General features: G+C 41.2%; 1 long non-coding RNA gene across 1 annotated transcript; it reads right to left on the reverse strand.

Annotated features, from left to right (window-relative positions):
- Positions 1 to 8253: 8253 nt before the first annotated feature.
- LOC148149900 (uncharacterized) lies at positions 8254 to 18393 on the reverse strand. The gene is made up of 3 exons (XR_015757091.1): positions 18301 to 18393; positions 14376 to 14593; positions 8254 to 8472 (listed from the first exon to the last, which is right to left on the reverse strand). It is a non-coding gene; the product is annotated as an uncharacterized LOC148149900 (long non-coding RNA).
- Positions 18394 to 20990: the final 2597 nt, after the last annotated feature.

Below are 20990 nucleotides of genomic sequence, written 5' to 3' on the forward strand. Positions count from 1 at the left end.
CCAGGATCAACAGCTTGGTGTTCAGCTTCCACATTCCCTTACTAGCCCGCTGCTCATCCTGTACATGACAGTTCACCAGCAGGAGGCAGTAGTCAGAAAAGAACACCAGCTTGATAAATAACAGCAGGTTAGGGATAGAGTCTTTTGTTGTGAAGGTACCAAGCTGAAGAAACTAACTTAAAGAGGAGTTGTGTTTAGGTGACACCAAGTTGGATTTGTTAATATGAACTTTAAGATTTCAGAATGAAGGAGTGGAGCAATGTTAGTGAAAGACAAGTAATACATATTCCCGAGACTGTAGAAGTGAACAGGATAAACTAAGCTAATTGTCAAAGTGACTCGCAGTTTGTTAGAATTTCCATGATTAGCATTTAGACTCTCAGTGTCAACCAATCAGATCATTGGTAAAATTGGCTGAAGGCTGGTTCATCAGATATCACCTTTTGTCTCAATTAGCTTTGGAAAAGCTTCAGGCTAAAAATAATTAATTGCTGAGACTCACCGATGAGTGTGACCATGGTGAATCTGTTTCACCAGGAAGTTTCTGGAATTGCTTATGTTCTGCCACAGTGACTTTAGCAAATGTTTGGCAGACGCCAGTTGAAAACAGGAGGGTCCCCAAGAATGTTCTTGTTATTCAAAGTATTATGTACAAAAATAAACTTCTAAAATGTTTGATTAATCTTTCAATCTTTTCAAAGGAAGTTTTTGAGGGTTCCTCAGCTACCTTTTAAGGTTGACGCCTTAACAGCCAAGGCAATAGTTCAATAAGGCAACTCTCCCACCACCTCCTGAAGGGCAGTTAGGGATGGGCAACTCATACTGGCTCAGTCAATGATGTTGCCCACATCCTGTAAACAGATAAAGAAGAAGGTTTATTTTCTTGAAGACAATTTGAAGTGATTTGCCTGAAAGGAGCAAGTCAGTGCCTTTGCTTGCAGAATTACTAGGGTTTAGAAACAAACAAGACCTGGTTGGAGAAATTATGAATTCTACTAAATTTAAAAATATGTGAAAATTCATACTGCAGTTTATGCTCACATTATGTTAGGCTCCTAAAAGCAAAACATAGCAGCAGTCAGATATTTTAAATACTCAGAGTTCTTCAGAAAATCTTATCATGCCCAAAACCTTAGACATTGGGGCAGATGAAAAGCAATGAGTAATTCTCCTGACAGCTTGTGGACCTGCAGCTTTTTTGGTTATTGGGAGTCAAGCTTTCCTGGAGGCACCAGATATTAAAACCATTGAAAGTAATACTTTAAGTGTAGCCTAATCAAAATCTTATAAAGCTGCAACATGACATCCTGACTCTTGTACTCAATGCGCTGACCAATAATAGCAAGCTTGCCATATGCTTTCTTTACCACCCCATCTACTTGCGACCACATCAAAAATCCCAACACAGCTTCCACTGGTTCTTGAATTGCCAAGTAAAAGCGATAGCATGTCAGAATTAGTGGCAGTTTGGGGTGGCAATATTGCTTAACTAAATCAGTCAACTCTTGAAAAGTTTTGGTATCCATGCCCAAAACCAATTTTGTAAATCTGTTAGTTACATTTCTTTCAGCGGTTTTTCAATCCACTACAGCTTCCAAGGTCCTTTTTTACAGTAAAGGTCACAGTCATTAGGCCTGCCTGCAGTTTAGGTTATGAGAAGCCTGTGTCTCAGGATATTTTTGTTTAAACTCCATGCTGTTTGCTTCTTGCTCAGGATAAAGGCAACAGGCTGCTCAAGATTGAAAGAACCACATCAACCAGTCTATGAATATCATAACCACATCCCACACAATTTTCTGAGGATATTTTAAATATAGAATCCCTACAGAATCATTGAATAGAATCCCCACTGACACAGCGATAAAACTGGGGATTCACTCCCCACATGAAGTGTCAATAGAGCTAACAGGAAAATTTGAGGGAGAACTGCTGCTAATGGAGAAAAGAAAGGTGATCACCAGAGTCACAGACCCTACAGGTTGTATAAATTCCATCATGGCAAGAGAAAAGCCAAATGGATGTCTAAGAGCTTGTCAGGATCCCAAAAGTCGTAACCAAGTCATAAAGAGGGATCGCTGTACCCATCCTAAGAGCTCCCATTAACATTGGTAGGAGTAGACATTTTCCGAAAGCTTGCAGCTAGAAATGGCTACTGAAAAGTGAAGTTCATGAGGAATCTTCACTGTTAATAACACCATTTTGGCCTTAAATTGAGACAGGACATGTTCAAGCAGAAAGTAGACAAGACACACAGACGTCGGTATAACTGATGACATCCAGATTTACGGTGTCGATGAAAAGACCATGACCACCATCTATAGGAAGCCATGGAGAGAACCAAGAAAACTGGGAAAATGCACGATGAAGGTGTCAGAACACCAGTCTTTCAGAAATGGATACACATCTGATGAAGTGACGCCAGGTCCTGAAGAAGCTACAGCCATCCCTGTGGTGGAAGGTTCGAAGAGCAAGAGCTAAGAATTTTCCTTGGCTGATTCATTCCATGAGTTTTTACATTCCACATATATCAGAATGCATAGTGAAGCTATAAGAACTGGTGAAAGAAGTTGTTTGGTGTGGTGAGGCAGACTTACATGACAGAAGATTCAATAAACTCATTTAAGCCCGAAACGTCGATTTCGAAGCTCCTTGGATGCTGCCTGAACTGCTGTGCTCTTCCAGCACCACTAATCCAGAATCATTTAAACAGTGTGCAAGGAGGTAAATCTGTCATAATACAACAAAATGTGTCTCTCTGCAAGTGATTCCTTCTACAAATGGACTGGTAGCAGTTCTTGTAAAAGAATGAAAGCCAATAGATTTTGTACCTAAAGCTTTACATCAGCTGAGATCAGATATACCAACATGGAGATATAGAGGAGACGTCAGAGGTAGGTTCTTTACGCAGAGAGTTGTGAATTCATGGAATGCGTTGCCAACTGTGGTGGTGGAAGCAGAGTCATTAGGGACATTTAAGTGACTGCTGGACATGCACTTGGACAGCAGTGAATTGAGAGGTGTGTAGGTTAGATTATTTTATTTTAGATTAGGAATAATTCTCGGCACAACATCATGGGCTGTAAGGCCTGTTCTGTGCTGTATTTTTCTATGTTCTATGGAGAAAGAGCTTTTGGCAATGGTGTATGAAATGTGGGAAATTCCATACGTATCTCTATGGAAGAAATGTAATACTGAAGAGTGATCATTGGACACAGCAGTAATTACATAGAACATAGAACAGTACAGCACAGAACAGACCCTTCAGCCCACGATGTTGTGCCAACCACTGATCCTCATGTATGCACCCTCAAATTTCTGTGACCATATGCATGTCCAGTAGTCTCTTAAATGTCCCTAATGACCTTGCTTCCACAACTGCTGCTGGCAATGCATTCCATGCTCTCACAACTCTCTGGGTAAAGAACCTATCTCTGACACCCCCTCTATACTTTCCTCCAACCAGCTTAAAACTATGACCCCTCATGTTAGCCATTTCTGCCCTGGGAAATAGTCTCTGGCTATCGACTCTATCTATGCCTCTCAGTATCTTGTATACCTCAATTAGGTCCCCTCTCCTCCTCCTTTTCTCCAATGAAAATAGTCCGAGCTCAGTCAACCTCTCTTCATAAGATAAGCCCTCCAAGTCCAGGCAGCATCCTGGTAAACCTCCTCTGAACCCTCTCCAAAGCATCCACATCTTTCCTATAATAGGGCGACCGGAACTGGACGCAGTATTCCAAGTGCGGTCTAACCAAAGTTTTATAGAGCTGCAACAAAATCTCACGACTTAAACTCAATCCCCCAGTTAATGAAAGCCAAAATACCATATGCTTTCTTAACAACCCTGTCCACTTGGGTGGCCATTTTAAGGGATCTATGTACCTGCACACCAAGATCCCGCTGTTCCTCCACACTGCCAAGAATCCAGAGCCCTGTGGAACACTGCTCACCACAGACTTCCAGGCAGAATATTTTCCTTCTACTACCACTCACTGTCTTCTGTTGGCCAGCCAATTCTGTGTCCAGACAGCTAAGTTCCCCTGTATCCCATTCCTCCTGACCTTCTGAATGAGCCTACCATGGGGAACCTTACCAAATGCCTTGCTGAAGTCCATATACACCACATTCACAGCTTGATCCTCATCAACTTTTCTAGTCACATCCTCAAAGAACTTAATAAGGTTTGTGAGGCATGACCTACCCCTCACAAAGCCGTGTTGACTGCATTTAATCAAGCCATGCTCTTCCAGATGGTCATAAATCCTAGCCTCAGAATCCTTTCTAACACCTTGCAGACGACAGACGTGAGACTTACTGGTCTGTAATTGCCGGGGATTTCCCTATTTCCTTTTTTGAAGAGAGGAATTACATTTGCCTCTCTCCAGTCCTCAGGTACGACTCCAGTGGAGAGCGAGGATGCAAAGATCTTCGCAGGTGGCGAAGCAATTGCATTTCTCATTTCCCAAAGCAGCCGAGGACAAATCTGGTCCGGGCCTGGCGTCTTGTCAATCTTAATGTTTGACAAAATTTTCAGCACATCAGCTTCCTCTATCTCTATCCATTCCAGCATGCACACCTGCTCTTCAAAGGTTTCATTCACTACAAAGTTCGTTTCTTAATTCTGCAAGAAATATCTATGTAGATCTCCAGCAAACCTGTAGAGGTTTCTCTTAAAGATTTGAAGCTATACTTTCACTATGAAATACAAACCAGGAAGAGAAATGGTGCTGGCAGGCACTCTATCTCAGTTCTTCCCAGAGGAAAAACAGGGGCAAAAACTCTCAGTATAATGATCCACCACTTAGTGAATGTATCAACATTATCAGAACAGAATCAAATTTGAGGCTTGCTGTACCATATCAGGCCATCATTGGATCATTCACCATTGGATCATCCAAAGGAAAGGGTTCACCTCTCTTAATGTCTAAGTCACATGTGAGCACAAGAGTCAAATACTCCAGTAGTGGTCATGATATCCAGGGATGGATCAGGCACCAGACATTCTGGAGCACTTCCAGGTGGCTGCAACTTGAATCGCCCTTGGCAAATACCGGGCTGGTTGATGAGAGATAGCTGCCCCTGAAGGTCTGGCTGATGACACCAGGGAAGAATCCTCTGACTTACCCCAATGAAAGGTTTGGTGCTACATGTATCGTTCACAAGGACCATATTGAGCAGATGATAGGACTGCTTAAAATGAGATTCAGTTACCTGCACACCTGGCATGCTGCAATCTACAACAGAAAAGGTGTCCCATGTCATCATGTCAGCCCTTCACAACCTCACTCGACAACAGAGGATATTTTGGAGAAGGAGAGATGCAGCAGCAAGAGGGGTCCTCAGATAAGGAAGTTAACAGTGATGGTTGTGATATGGGCCAGAAGGTCACTCACAGACTTGAAGAAGACTAAGAACTAGTCCAATGAGGCAAACAAGCCCATTAAAACCTACTGCTATCTAATGTCAGGCCAGTTGAGTTACTGATATGTGTTTGTGTTTACATTATTGTTTTGGAAACTGTCTAGCTGGAAACAACAGCTTCCTCTTGGGGCAGACCAATGACTGCAAACTATTTCCTTTTGCAGTATTGTCTTAAACCAAAGGTATTTGTTAGTTTCCATGTGCTGGGACTGTGATCACTTAGCCGTGTTATACCTTGTGCTAATTGCTACAGTGTGGCAACGGAAATGCACACAATACTCCTGCTGTGGTCGAACTAACATTATATACAGATCCATCATAACCTCTTTGCTTTTGTATTCAATGTCTTGACTGATAGAGGCAATTAACCCAAATACCTCCTTCATCGGTCCTGCTGCTGTGAAGGATTTATGGACATGCCCACCAAGGCCGCTTCTATCCTTTGTATTTCCTTTGTATGTCCAGAGATGTCGAATACAACAAAAGAGAAATTACCTCATGATGCGAAAAATAATTACTTGTTGCAACAGGACAGCCATCCTCCATGAAGGAAATACATGAGCTTCATGTCCTCCAGAAGTTGCAACTGAAGAAGTGCTTGTTTCAACAAGCACACAGATCTCCTCCAAGAAGGAAATCTAAGACAGTAAAGATCCTCCAGTTTAAGCCACATTCAGCCCTCATTGTCAGCAACAGAATGAGAGTCTTCAACTTAGATTGCTCACACCACAGAGATTATTCAATCACAGTCCTCACTTATGCCTGTGATTAGTGGACAGGCCTTGAGGGGTCAGGAGATGAGTTACTCATGACAAAATTCCCAGCCTCTGATTTGTTGTTGTGTACACTGTATTGATGTAACTGTTCCAGTTAAGTTTCTGGAAAATGGTAACTCCCAGGATATTGATAGTGGCCCACTCAGCAATGATAATGCTATTGAATGTCAAGTGGAAATGGTTAGATTCTCTGTTGTTGGAAATGGCCATTGCCTAGCATTTGTGCAGTATGATTGTTACTTTCACTCATCAACTCACCCTGAGCGTTGTTCAGGTCTTGAGGTGAGTGGGCATGCTTGAGCATCTGAGGGCTTATAAAATACACCACTATCATCCAAAAGGATTAAAATTATTCCTACACTTCACTTTCTGGCCCAACTTTATTTATGCTGGACGTTGTCTCAGATCGTGCTTAAATCTTCTTAATTGATTCATTTCTCATTGTTTCTTTTAATATGTCAACAATTATATTGCAAAAATGTTTTTCCAAACCTCCCCCCAACAATATATATAGTTTGAAGCTAAAACAAATCTGTGTAGTTAATAATCTGGAAGACTCAGTGCTAATGGGCGGCACGGTGGCTCGGTGGTTAGCACTACTGCCTCACAGCTCCAGGGTACCAGGTTCGATTCCACCCTCGGGCAGACTGTCTGTGTGGAGTTTCCTCCGGGTGCTCCGGTTTCTTCCCACAGTCCAAGGATGTGCAGGCCAGGTGAATTGGCCATGCTAAATTGCCCATAGTGTTAGGTGCATTAGTCAGAGAGAAATGGGTCTGGATAGGTTACTCTTTGGAGGGTCGATGTGGACTGGTTGGGCTGAAGGGCCTGTTTCCACACTGTAGGGAATCTAATCTAATAGATTGGGGAGGCAATGGCTTAATGGCGTTATCACGAGACTGTTAATATGGATTCAGGTAATATTCTGGGGACCCAGGTTCAAACCCTGCCATTGTAGATGGTGAAGTTTGAATTTCAATAAATATCTGGAATTAATGGTGGCCATGAATCTATCATCATTTGTTGGGAAAAACCCATCTGGTTCACTAAGGAAACTGTCATCCTTACCTGGTATAGCCTACATGTGACTCCAGGCCCCCAATAATGTAGTTGACCCTTAACTGCCCTCTGGCCAATTTTGGATTGACAGTAAATGTTGACCTAGCCATGAATGAATTAAAAAAATGCTCTCAAGAGATCATGCATAATTTTGATGACAAATAAGCCACTCTCCATAGCTGTGAACAACACCATGTGAGGTCTGCTAATAGCAATCACGAATAATTTCAGTTGAATCATGGAGTGATAATGAAGCATAAATCAAAATAAAGACATAGCAATATATCATGCTGCTGAACAAATTCAGAACTATCTATGTAGTTACATTTTTGCTGAGCCCTTAAGATTTAAACTAACATTTACATAAAAGAAAATGCACTGCGTATTTCTAATAGAGTTAATGCTATGAAATAAGACACAGTCTAATTTTCACCATTTTCTAAACCTTCTTTATTAGTCAAAATTTATAATATATGTTTCAATAGCAGCAAAGGAACTTTTAAAGATGTAGGAGGACTCACTTGATGATCACACCTTAGGATTGGCCTTGTAATTAAACCTAGGTTGTACAGAAGGACTACTAACTGCTCACTGACATATATCACTAGCAACTGGCATTGCATACATTGCTATCCGAAGCCAGACTTATACCTAAATAGCATCAGCACTAGTAAGTAAAATGATGGCATATTTGTGACAAAACAGGTAGAAATTGCAGAATTCAAATTAAACATTTCCCAGATTAAAAGGGCCTCACTTACAAACCCTGAAACTTTATAACCAGCAGAGGCATCACATCTGCACAAACTAACCCAGTTTCCATCCTTACTGCTGCATCTAAAGGTTCCCACTGGAAACTGAGTGTTGGGCAGGTACCAGAGATCAGATGACCTCTCTGAAATCATTCTTAATGTAGGTCAACTTCTTCACAGAAGAAAGAAAGCAAACTGGTGGGGAGAAGAGTAAATATACAGAGTCAAAACTCCCACTTTCTCGACGGCACAGTATAGCTAAAGCCCTGAACAGATGCAACATCTCTTTGTGCTTCATTCACAGCAGAGGGTTCCTGGAGTTAATGTGTAGCCATTTGGTGCTCATAATGGATTCCCAATTTACAGCATTTATGGAAGTAGGTGACCGTGAAAGGAAGCTGGTGCACATGGCACTCCATCCATCTTCACAGAGAATATCAGAGTCCACTGCATCTGTGCATGCATTCCTGGAGAGAAAGAAAAACGCAAAACAATCCAGGCCAATTGCCATCTGTACCACAGCCAAAGTCGCCTAGAAGCCACCTGCAACAGCATCCTCTGGAAATGACACCTCTAAACTGTCACAATTTACACTATTATCAACCTCCTATTAACTCTTGGCAAACTGCTCTTATGTTACTTACCTTAAAAATAATATTTTCCAGTTATTCAACGATTTACAAATATTGTCAATGTAGAAGCTATGCAGGGATTCACTTCACTGTCCTCCCCCGTGTCTCGTACAACACTGAGTCAAAATTTGATCATTTAACACTATTAATGTTTTTGTCACTCGAAAGAGACTCACTACTTATTTAATGAAAAATAAACATACCATTCCCATAAAAGAAAATCAACTGGAGTTTTTCATGTTAATTCTGATGGGCACTTAAATAAGACTACATCAGGGTGATTGGGTGTAATTTCTTTGCATCTGTTAGAAATGAAGTGGAAATTTGCCCTTGGAGCACGACTTCTTCCATTTCCTCACAGTACAACAAAGGCCATCCACTGCAATCAATCAATCAATGCAGGAGGTTTGTAGTAAATTTCCTGTTGAGCTTATTGTCAGTGACTAGAATTATATTTTACAATGGAGTTTGTTCAGCGACAGGAACCATTGCTGCCCCAGAGTTGAGGTGGAACGAGCTGTCTGTCCACTGTGAGGTCCTGCCACTGACTGTGCCATCAATTATAGGATTCATTCATTTACAAGTACAAAAGAAAATTGAAAGATATCTAAATCCCTACTGAAATGCCTCAGTTATACGAGGGAGATTGAAAATTAGGATACAGCCAGGGATTAGTGCTTGAGCTGATCTGAGTATTTGTGCATGAAGCAGAGACCTTTGTGCAGCAAAAGGACATGATTTTTTTTCTGATGAGGAGCCAAAAGAAACCCATTTCATGACAGGGAATGGCCTGAGATGTCCACCTAAGCTGGATATGAAGAAAGAGAAATGAGCCGCCAACATATGCATTTAACAGAAAATTTGCCATGGTGTTTTATAGAGGTGTGAGTGAGAATGGAGACTGAGTCAACCATGGAAATATTTTGAGGGTTAACCATAAATTTGGTCAGAGAAGTGGATTTTAATGAGCATCTTAAAGGTAGGCAGAGAAGGTTAGGGCTTGAGTTTTTGACCAAGGTGGATGGAGATAAAGTCGTCAATGGTGGGACAAAGGAATGATGGGATGGAGAGTGTTGAATAAAATTATATTGCTTAAGAACGCTACAGAGATAGAAGGACCAAAACCATGGATGTCTTTAATACAGGTAATTGAGTTTAAAGTTGGAGGAATGAAGGTAATGGGCACCAAACAGGTTGATGAAGGTAGCAGCTAAATCTAATGTCAACGTCCCTGAAAATATCTGAGAACGGTTCTATATAACCAAGTGCTCTCTGAAGTAAGGCCTCATTGTAAACAATTGCAATACGTCGTCTTGAAATTGAGCTTCCAGGATGTAGTGCATCCAAAATTGTGCTTTCACCACTGACTTTGGGGGCAATTTGGATAGAGAACACCTTCTGAAAGCTTCGGGATTACATTCCTCAGAGTCTGCAGGATTTAATTGATCTATTGGAAGAAACACTTCAACTCTTGGAAGTAGGAACCATTGGTTGCCTACTGGGAACTGCAGTGGAAAGCCCAGTCCATTTTAACCTGCCACTGGCCAGTTGCCTGCACAAAACAGGCATCTAGATACAACGCATTGACTGGTAGGTAGTCTTCAAGGGTCAGATTGTCCAGCGTTTGAAAGGTAATTTATGGACTGTGGTGAGGTGGAGGGTTGTAGGTCAGGTTGTTGGGGGTGACAATAGCCTAAACCTTTGGTGTAGGCTCACATTAGGATTCCTCCTTGTCCTGACGCCACAAAAATATGGTTTAATGTTTTCGGACCAATTTACTTCCTTGATATAATGTTGATTTACCCTTATTCCATATTTCTCCAGATTGATTAATCTCTTCCAAAAAGAATGCCCTGCTGCATGAAGCTGATCAGCCCAAATTGCAAAAGGTATCTTTATATCTCATTAATAAGTGAAATTATACAAATCCTCAGACATTATTCCAAATTCCAATGTTTCCTTTAAATTAGTCCTGGACTGTAACTGATTTCATTTAGTATTTGCTTAAGCAGCTTAGTTGTCAAATCCTTCCAAACTGGAGACATGACTCAAGGTTTTTCCACCATTCTTTTCTTATAATGTCTACCATTCGTTCTTTATTAAGTAATGTTTAAACGCTTCCTCAACAATGTTTTTAAGCAGCACAACATCCTGTAGTTTTCTAGTGATGCAATGGTTCAGTTGATCAATCTTCTAACATTGGTTTTTAATGCACACTCATGTTGTTTTCACTGGAGAGATGGACGCTGATGGGTGACCTCATAGAGAGGCACAGATTGGTTGGATAATCAGAGGCTTTTTCCCAGGGTGGAAAGGTCAACTACAAGAGGGTACAAGTTCAAGGTGAGAGAGGAGCAAAGTTTAGTGAGGAAATGTAGGGAAGATTTTCACCCAGAGGGTGGTGGGTGCCTGGAACACACTGTTAGTGGAGGTGGTGGAAGCAAGTACGTTAGCAACATTTATAGCATATACGGATGGACACATGAATGAGAGGCGAGCAAAGGGATAGAAACCACGCATGGGCGCAATAAGTGGCAGGTCTAAATAAAGCTTAGGAATCGGTGTAGGCTTGGTGGGATGGAGGGCCTGTTCCCGTGTTGGAGATTTTGTTTGATGAAACACTAGCATAGCCCGATTTCAAACTCATAACTGAAGGCTTCGGATTGTGGCACACAAAAAAACTGCATGGAGGTTCTTCAGTTTGCCAGTCTAGGGCTTTAGCGCAGTTGACCTCAACGTATGAATTAGGAACTGAAATAGACCATTGGTCTCTTAAGTTGAGAGTGTGGTGCTGAAAAAGCACAGCCGGTCAGGCAGCATCCGAGGAGTAGGAGAATCGTGTTTCGGGCATAAGCCCTTCATCAGGATTGGCCTCTTGAACCTGCTCCACCATTTGATTAGATCATGGTTGATCATTTGGTGTTTCAAATTCCACATACCATTGAAACCCTTTCCGAAAAGGGTCTACCTATCTCCACTTTAAAAATATTTAATGACCCACATCCTCCAGTGTCTTCTGAGGCAGAGAGTTCCAAAGTCATCCAGCCCTCAGAGAGCATAAAATTCTCCACATTTCGGTCATAAAAAAGTGAATCCTGGTCTCACCCACAAAAGGAAGAATCTTTGTTGTGCTGATGTTTCATGATCTAATGTGATAATAATGTGACCACCAGACATATAAATAGATAACAAGAAAGCAAACTGAACTGCGTACAGTTTTGATTTGCATTTCTATATTGTGTGCACTAGGAAGAAAGACATGGTTTTAGTTTCTTGGGAACTCTTTCCCATGGATGGCTGGAGAGGCTGAGTCATTAAGTATATTCTGGGCTGAGAAAGGCAGATTTTTAATCAATAGGAGAATCTAGGATTGTGGGGAAAAGGCAAGAAAGTAAAGTTGAGGGTTATCAGATCAGCCATGATCTCACCAAATGGTGAAGCAGATTCAATGGGCCAAATGGCTTACTTCTGTTCCTCTGTCTTATACTCATACAGCAGGAAAGCTATCCACAGGGCTGACCACTCTACATTAATTTATAAGCCTTATCAAGGCCTTCAATCTTGTCAGCAGAGACAGATTCTTTAAATGGCTGTCCCTGGCTTCCTGGACATCATTTCTTTGTTCCATGAGAAAATGCGCTGTTCCATCAGTTACCGCAGAGCTTTTCAAGACCAGCAAGGCTGAGTCTTTAGTACATTTTGGCATTTTTTTTTCCATGCTGCTATTGTAAGATTTTGCAAATCAAATGATGGCGGCTGTGCCATCAAAGTGCAAAATGCATAACGTCCTAGTTCATGATATTTACTATTTGCTGATGATGCTGTCCTGGTGTCCCACAGTGAAGTTCTTCTGTAATAGCTTGTAGATCAGTTCCCCTAGGCCAGTCTGGAGATTGGTCTGATGATCAGCTCAGGAAGACCAGGTTATGGACCTGGATATGGCCACCCCACCTTCCATCAGTATCCACCACCTCACTCTGGATGTGGATGATAACCTCTCATATCTCAGATCAACCTTACCGGTAACATGAACCTTGACAGCTAAATGAGCACTAGGAACCGCACGTCTGCAGCTGATATGTCAGAGTTGATGGGTCAAGTGTGGATTAACAGTAAACTGAAAATACAAAGTTCAGTGTAGGTCAGGCTGCAAAAGACCCACATTTGCAGCAATGAAGTATGGACCACTTATCCAAACAAAGAGGTTAAACAGTGTCCACCTACCCTGCCTCAGAACAACACTCGGCATCCCCTGACAGGACAATGTGCCAAGTGTGGAAGTATACCTGTGTGCCGGGTCCCCCAGCCTGAGGTTTCTCTCAAATCAACCACAATTCCATTGGCTGTATCACCCGAGCTGAATGCACAATGGCCGCATCCCCAATAGCATACTGATTAGCAAGCCTGCTATTGACTACAAGTCACACAGGTCTGTGATACAAAGACATCTGAAAGTGAGACCTCAAGGTGACAGGGTCGGAGTCTGGAGGGGAAGGGTCAGTGGAAAGAAAAAGCAGTGTCCTAGAGAAATGACAAGATGGCAGGAAAGAGAGAGGCCAGTCACTGGATTTACTATCACTCATTTTCCGCAATAGCTCAAAGACGAGGCCTTTCAAGGAATTTTGAACCTTCACAATGCGCATATTAAACACCACTGCTCCTCTTGGCTCCTCAGAACTAAGTGAAACATTTAAAATGATCACTTCAAATTTTTTTTTGCTTCCATCCTTTCCCAGCTGTTGTTCATCTGATGGGAATGGTGTAGCAGCTTTCCCATATCAATCTGAATTAGAATAATGGCTATATCACCAGATCCTACCTGCACCCCTCTTACATAATACCCCAAAACACCAACTCTGCTCAGTAAATCAAGGTAAGCATGAAGGTTCTGGAATTGAGTTGGGACATTGCCAGGGACTCCATGTAACCAATCTGATTTTCGCTAGTCTGATCAGATTAAAACCACCTTCTTCTTTTTAGCTGCTTTTTTAGATTTTGGGATGCATTTTTACCTAGAACTTATAGAATGCCACACTTCATAGTTGTTGAAAAATTCTGAACAGTCAGGTTGTAAAGTTGAAAGATTTGCAGGAGCAAACTGTTTTGCTGTTACTAATTTACTTTGCAATAATTTGTAATTCCTGTTTTTTACACTAGATGGCAATCATGCTTCATGTGCCAGCTGTATTATGAGGCAAAATGCTTTCTGCCTGTTTTCAATACAGCCCATCTACACCTCTAAATTAACCATTTGATGTATCTTTCTGACAGCTGAAACGACAATACGATTTCTAATACATTAGCTGTAGAAAATGTTAAATGTTCTGGGTCTTCAGCAGCTTCATCAATGATTTTTCCCTCTTGCCTTAATCTCAGAAGTGGGAATATTTGCTGATTGAATTCGCAAACCCTCAAATACTAAGCAAACCTTGTTCAGATACAGCAAATTCTTGACAAAATATAGATTGAGTTGTTAAATACTTGTGCCAATTCTCTCCAACCAGAGAGAATCTAATTATTTACTCTTGAAATTCAATGGTATTTCTGTCATTGAATCCACCATCTAAACTTTCTGGGGGTTACCATTGACTGGAAATTTAGCCAGGCCATGCATATAAAGTTGGCGCTGTGAGGGTAAGACAGCGGCTGGGAATTCTACAGCAATCTAACTCTCCAAAGACTGCCCGGCATTTACAAGGCACAAGTGAGAACTATGTAATGGAATACTCTCCACTTACCTGATTAAGTGCGAAAAGACTCCAACAATACTCAAGGAGCTTGATACCATCCAGGACAAAGCAGCTCTCTCGATTGGCACGTATCCACAACCTTCAACACCCACTCCCTGCATCGCTGATGCAAACTGGCAGCAGAGTGTGCCATCTACAAGATGACCTGCAACAACCTGCTGAGGATCCTTCAACAGCACCTTCCGAATCTGCGACCTCGACCTCCCCTGGAAAGACAAGGGCAGTAAATGCTTGATAACATCACCATCTGAAAGCTTCCCTCCACGCCACACATCCTGTTGACTTAAAATTATATTGCTGATCTTCACTATTGCTGGATCAAAATATCTGGAACTTGCTCTCTGATAGTGTTGCGTATGCACTTACAGCAGCACATGGACAGCAATTGTTCAAGCAGCCAGCTGTCTGCGACCTTCTCCAGGACAATTAGGAATTGGTAATAAATGCTGGCCTGGCCGGCAATTCTCATCTTCCCCTGAAAGAATAACTTTTCAAAGCTATCTACTACAAGACATTGCACTAATGTTTGTCTCTGCAAAATAAGAAGCTAACTTAGTTTTCTTAACAGCTCTGAAAAGCTTTTTCTTTAATCACTTTCACCATTTTTCCTTCATTTATTGGATGTGGAATGGGTCAGCATTTATAGTCCATCTTTAACTGCCTTTGAGAAAGTCGTGGTAACCTGCCTTCTTGAACCATTGCAGTCCAGTCGATGAGGTACACCCAGATTGGCATTAGGGAGTTCCAAGATTTTGACTCAGCAACACTAAAGGAGCAACCACACTGCTTTATTCACCTCTATGTCAGACTGAGGAAGGACGGCAGGTTCTACCCTAAAGGATATCAGTGAACCCATGTACTTGCGAACTGACCTGGGACATCTGAAGGTCATGAATGATACTCTTTAAATGCAAGTTGTTCTCTTCTGTCTTTGTTCTGAGCACCTTAGATTAGATTGCTTAGATTACTTACAATGTGGAAACAGGCCCTTCGGCCCAACAAGTCCACACCTACCCGCCGAAGCACAACCCACCCAGACCCATTCCCCTAGACTTACCCCTTCACCTAACACTACGGGCAATTTAGCATGGCCAATTCACCTCACCTGCACATTTTTGGATTGTGGGAGGAAACTGGAGCACCTGGAGGAAACTCACGCAGACATGGGGAGGATGTGCAAACTCCACGCAGAGAGTCGCCTGAGGTGACTGTTCATTACTTCAGCAAAAATCAGCTAACTCGTCATGTATCGAGGCTTAAACCTCAGACCATCCTAGTTTGTGTTGTTCAGCTACTAACTGAATAAATGCACCCACCCAGATCAGGGGTTCCACTGAAGCAGTTTATTTTCACAGAGTTGTTGCAGCTCAGAATGAGGCTATTCAGCCCATTGCATGGGAACTGGCTGTCGGAGCATGCTAACAGTGCCAATCTTTTGCTTTTCCTGAGAATGCTGAACATTGGTCTTATTTAAACAATCATCCATTGCTCTCTTGAATGCCTCAGCTGAACCTGCCTCCATCAGACAGAACTATTTGCTGTTTTCTCACTTCACATTTGCTTCCTTTGTGAAACATTTAAAATCTTGTTCTTGAACTGTTTACAAATGGGAACAGTTTCTCCCCATCCACTCTGTCCAGGTCCTTCACTCCTGAAGAAGGGCTCATGCCCGAAATGTCGATTCTCCTGCTCCTTGGATGCTGCCTGACTTGCTGCGCTTTTCCAGCAATACATTTTCAGCTTCATGACTTTGAAAAGTGTTTATCAAATTTTCTCCCAGTCTTATTCTCTCCCAGGAAAACAATTCTAACCAATCTTTCCTGATAAATGAGGTGTCTCAGCCCAGAACCATTCTCACAAAAGTCTTGCACTCCCTCCAATGTTTTCACATCTTTCCAAATATGGTGGCCAGAGCTGTACACAATGTTCCAACTGAGGTTTAACCAGTATCTTATATAATGTGCTCTTGAACTCTGCCTTCATAAATAGACTTCATGAATACTACTGACCCTTGTGCATGCAAAGGCCCCTTACAGCTCATTATCATCAAGTGGTTTACCAGTCACCAGGCCACCCAGAACACCCTCCCCTAGTCAAGATCTTTCGACCACTCCTGACTTTTAATTTAAATTGCTGTCCCTGAAAATGATTCAAACCTCATTAGAAGGCATAGTGCTGTCTCACTGAAATCATTGAGTTCCTATTGAAGATGCTCCCGTGGTTGGACAGGATGGACAGACAAAGTTGTGTTTGAATGTTTCAAATTGAATCCACGAACTGAAATATGCACCTGCCTTCAGGTGGAATTTACGGTTGGAATTTATGCTCCTTGTCACATTGCCATTTGGGATTTTAGAGATTGGTGTGGGTATTTTTGCTTTTCAAAGAATCTCATGCATCAATGAATGTTTACTCATGAGGTAGCTTTGAATACTTAAATACCTGAAAAATGAACAAAGAGCCATAAACTGAGGTCTTGGTTGTAATTAGTGTTCGGCACATATCAGGTAACAGTGACTTTGCGGCTTGTTTGACACATTTAATTTTACAGAAATCTGTCAAAAAGATCAAATGGGGTATAAAGCATGTTGTTAATTCACTATCGCCATTCTACTAAAGACCAACTTCACACCATAATCATTTACATTTCACTGAGGAACGTATGAATATAAAATATGCTTGTCACAAGACAAAGCATTTAATATTATTTTTCCACTTTAATGAAATAAATTGAATGTTTAACCCAATATTAATGTTGGAGTTTTTTGCATAATAGGAATTAATAGGTAGTTGGACATGATTTAATGATAATTATAACTCTCAACTGAACCCTGAGATGAGATTACTGTTTTAAAATCACTTGCATGTAGCATTTCTGTTTGCTGATGGCAGGTGTCATAACAGATATCATCAAGCAAGAATTGCAGTGTATTTGATGTGGGATAATGTCCACACTGAGCTCAGTTTGAGCTTGGTTCCAGTAATACTGCTGAGTAATTGTCAACAGTTGGTTATTCAGAAAGCATCTAGTTAATGTGTATATATTATAATTAACAAATGAGTCTGGTTTTCAACATCACATTTCATAAACATGAAAATGCAACTCTTGGCTGAGAAAGGACACTTTATTAGGCTACACTGTCAGACGTTTTACACAAAATTTGGGTGTCCATTGCTCATGCTGTACAGATGATTAATGGCTAGAGAGTTGCTGGCTGTTTGCTGCTGAATTCTAGATATACACTGCTGGGAGTTCCATACTATGATCCATCAATAGAATTGTCCTGTTTGTAGAATCTTAAATTTAGTGACAGCAACTATTGGAAATCCCCACTTTGTAGGAACTAGTCACCATTGCCACTAACAGATTTCAATGAATCAACATTTTAAAGCTGTTTACAAAATAGTACAAAAAAAGCACAAAATAAAGTCAACAGTCCAATTAAAACATGAAGCAGCTCTTAACCATTTTTTTACTTTACAAAACAATTCCCTTATTGTAAATAGTCCTCTAGGTCTTATAACGCCTATCTGTAAGTATGGTATCAAATTATTTACCAAATAAAAATTACCATTTTGATTTTGATATGCATTTATGAGCTTCCAAAAAAGGCGAATTTTCTATTTTTAGTCTAAATGTAAAAACTAACAAAAACTCAGAAGTTAATTTTACAATTTAACATCCCATTTGAACTCTAGGATTAAATTGGTACATTGGTATTTCCACCCACATGCCGTTTTACATGGAAAATATGTTTTTGTATTAGCCGTCTAAACTGCATATTTATTTACAAATACCTCCTGTTACTCAGCATAATGCAAGAAACAGCTTAAGAAACGGCTACAATGGCCTCAAGCCCACCGATCACAATTGGTACCAGAAAGCTATGGCTGAACTTGGTATTTATATTACCCTTGATTGGTGCTGTTTCCATACGCACGTTGCTCCCACTCCGAGGTAACGTCATTGAAGATTTGCTCTATTTCTAAATTGGCTTCAAAAAGCGCAATCTCCAGTTGAAACTGGCAGCAGGATCAACTCTTTGTAAAACTGGCAGCTGTGGAGGATGAACTAATATCAGCAGGTGATTGGAAGCCTGCCAACCTTGGTCACGATGTATGTGGCATTCATTGTCATAAAGCAAAAATATTGTGAGGTTATCAACATCCAGTTTGTCCAGGCATGTTGTTATGTTTGATAGGAAGGGTACATTACCAGTAATTATATATTATGACACTGTATTTTCACCATAGAAACATTTACACTTTTTTACAAGATATTGCATTTCATTATGTAACTAAAATAAATATTTTTTTTCAGCGTTGTGGTATTCAGAGAAGCAAATAATTACAAGGTTTTAGATTCTTAACTCTCAATTGCTTTACATCACCTTTGAGTTCCATTCACCATGTGTTGTGCAGATAAGTGACCTTTGACAAAATCTTGGTCATCATGGCTCTGAACAGCACATTGTTCAAAAGAATGTAAAACCCAAAAGAACTACAGGGGCTGGAAATCAGAAACAAAAACAGAAATTGCTGGAAAAGTCCAGCAGGTCTGTGGAGAGAAATCAGAGTTAACGTTCCAAGTCCAGTGACCCATCTTCTAAACTGATGGTAGCTCGGAAAAAGTTGGCTATTATCCAGAAGATAGGGTGGAAGGAGTGGAGATAAGGAGTAAATGATGGATGGAGCTATGCACAAGTTGGACTTCTGCTTAAAAAGACAATAGTTTCCCAGCTACCATCACTCCTGGATGGGTCACTGGACCTGAAATGTTAACTCTGATTTCTCTCCACAGATGCTGCCAGACCTGCTGAGCATTTCCAGATATTTCTGTTTTTGTTCAAAAGGACATTCAGGGTATTACAGCAGTTCATCAATCTGTTGTCCCATTGATCAGTGGACGTGCTCTTTTTTTTCAATTCGATTCCCTACAGTGTGGAAACAGGCCCTTCGGCCCAACAAGTCCACACCGACCCTCCGAAGAGTAACCCACCCAGACTCATTTCCCTCTGACTAATGCACCTAACACTATGGGCAATTTAGCGTCTTTGGAACATCTTTGGAACATGGGAGGAAACCGGAGCACCCGGAGGAAACCCACGCAGACATGGGGAGAATGTGCAAACTCCACACAGAGAGTTGCCCAAGGCTGGAATCGAACCTGGGACGCTTGCTCTCTGAGGCAGCAGTGTTAACCACTGAGCCACCGTGCTGTTGGCTGGGTCATTCAGAGAAAACTGAGATGGGATGCTTCCTGATTCCCAGCTCACCTCCACTGTAAGCAGGGCTCCTCAACTGCTGCTGCTGCTGTAGCTGTGCCCATTCCCCATGCAATCAGACACCAGCTCATCAAAATGTTGCATTGATCTATATGGAGAAAGTGAGGACACCAGATGCTGAAGACCAGAGTTGAAAAGTGTGGTGCTGGAAAAACACAGCAGGCCAGGCAGCATCCGAGGAGCAGGAGAATCGACGTTTTGGGCATAAGCCCTTCTTCAGGAATCTATATGGTTGATCTATATGGTCAACATAAACAAAGGAAACTGTAAAACATGGAAGGGACTTCATAGTTTTTTTGTTGGACATAAACTGAATTAGAAGTTTGATCCTGCTAGATAGATGGAATACCAGGAAAGTTCTGGAAAAATCAAGAGGTACACATTTTTTTTGCTGGCAATGTTGCAATTCAAAGTAAGGGAGGTACTTTGAGGCAGCGTCACCAGGAGTTTTTAAGATAAGGACAGGCTATCTAATGCCAGCTCTGGGATTGGTTGAACTGCAGATTATTAGAAAGCCTTAAGTGTGGAGCAGCCAGACCAAAGCCTGCAAATGGAACATATCTCTCCTCCCTCTGTCATGTGGATAAAAACACCGAAAACTATGAAAACTTACAAGAGAGGATTTCTAACAAGAAAAGCCCCATGTTTGCCAGGTAACTCTCAACATGAAGAATGACCATCACTTTAAAGACAACAGCATTACAAATCAAAAGGAACTTTTGAGATGATTTAATCACCTTTGTAATCTGGAATTTCGGCTTTCAAAGTTTGTTCCTCATCCGCAGTTTTATTTGTGTCAAATGCTCTGTCTTTTCATTGTCCTGATCATAAACAAATGTGCGTGTGTCTGGCCCTTATTTTTAAAAAGAATATAAGTTGTCGAGTAGTAGATTAGAAATATTTTCTTTTCTCTGTCATTAAATGACAATTATGTGACAATAACTAGTTATTTGCTGTTAATGATGAAACCTGGTGTGAATTGCTATTGCCCCGAACACCAGTCAGTCAGGAAAATTAGTTATCTCCATGGTCTGTTTGAGATTTTGTGCATTTTGTGACAACTTATGGAGCAGTAGGCCTTAATTATCACTCTTTTTGGTTAAGTCATAATAAACAGATAATACCACTTAGAGTCATAGAGATGTACGGCACAGAAACAGATCCTTTGGTTCAATTTGTCCATGTCAACCAGATATCCCAACCCAATCTAGTCCCATCTGCCAGCACCTGGCCCATATCCCTCCAAACCCTTTCTGTTCATATACTCATCCCATCAAGTTCCACAGACATGTAAAACTTTCAATTACAGTGTTGCTGA

The sequence above is a fragment of the Chiloscyllium plagiosum genome, unplaced genomic scaffold (genome assembly GCF_037043375.1).
Source record: "Chiloscyllium plagiosum isolate Xiang-an unplaced genomic scaffold, Cpla_swu_hap1 HiC_scaffold_5, whole genome shotgun sequence".
In the NCBI taxonomy this organism is placed as follows: Eukaryota; Metazoa; Chordata; class Chondrichthyes; order Orectolobiformes; family Hemiscylliidae; genus Chiloscyllium; species Chiloscyllium plagiosum.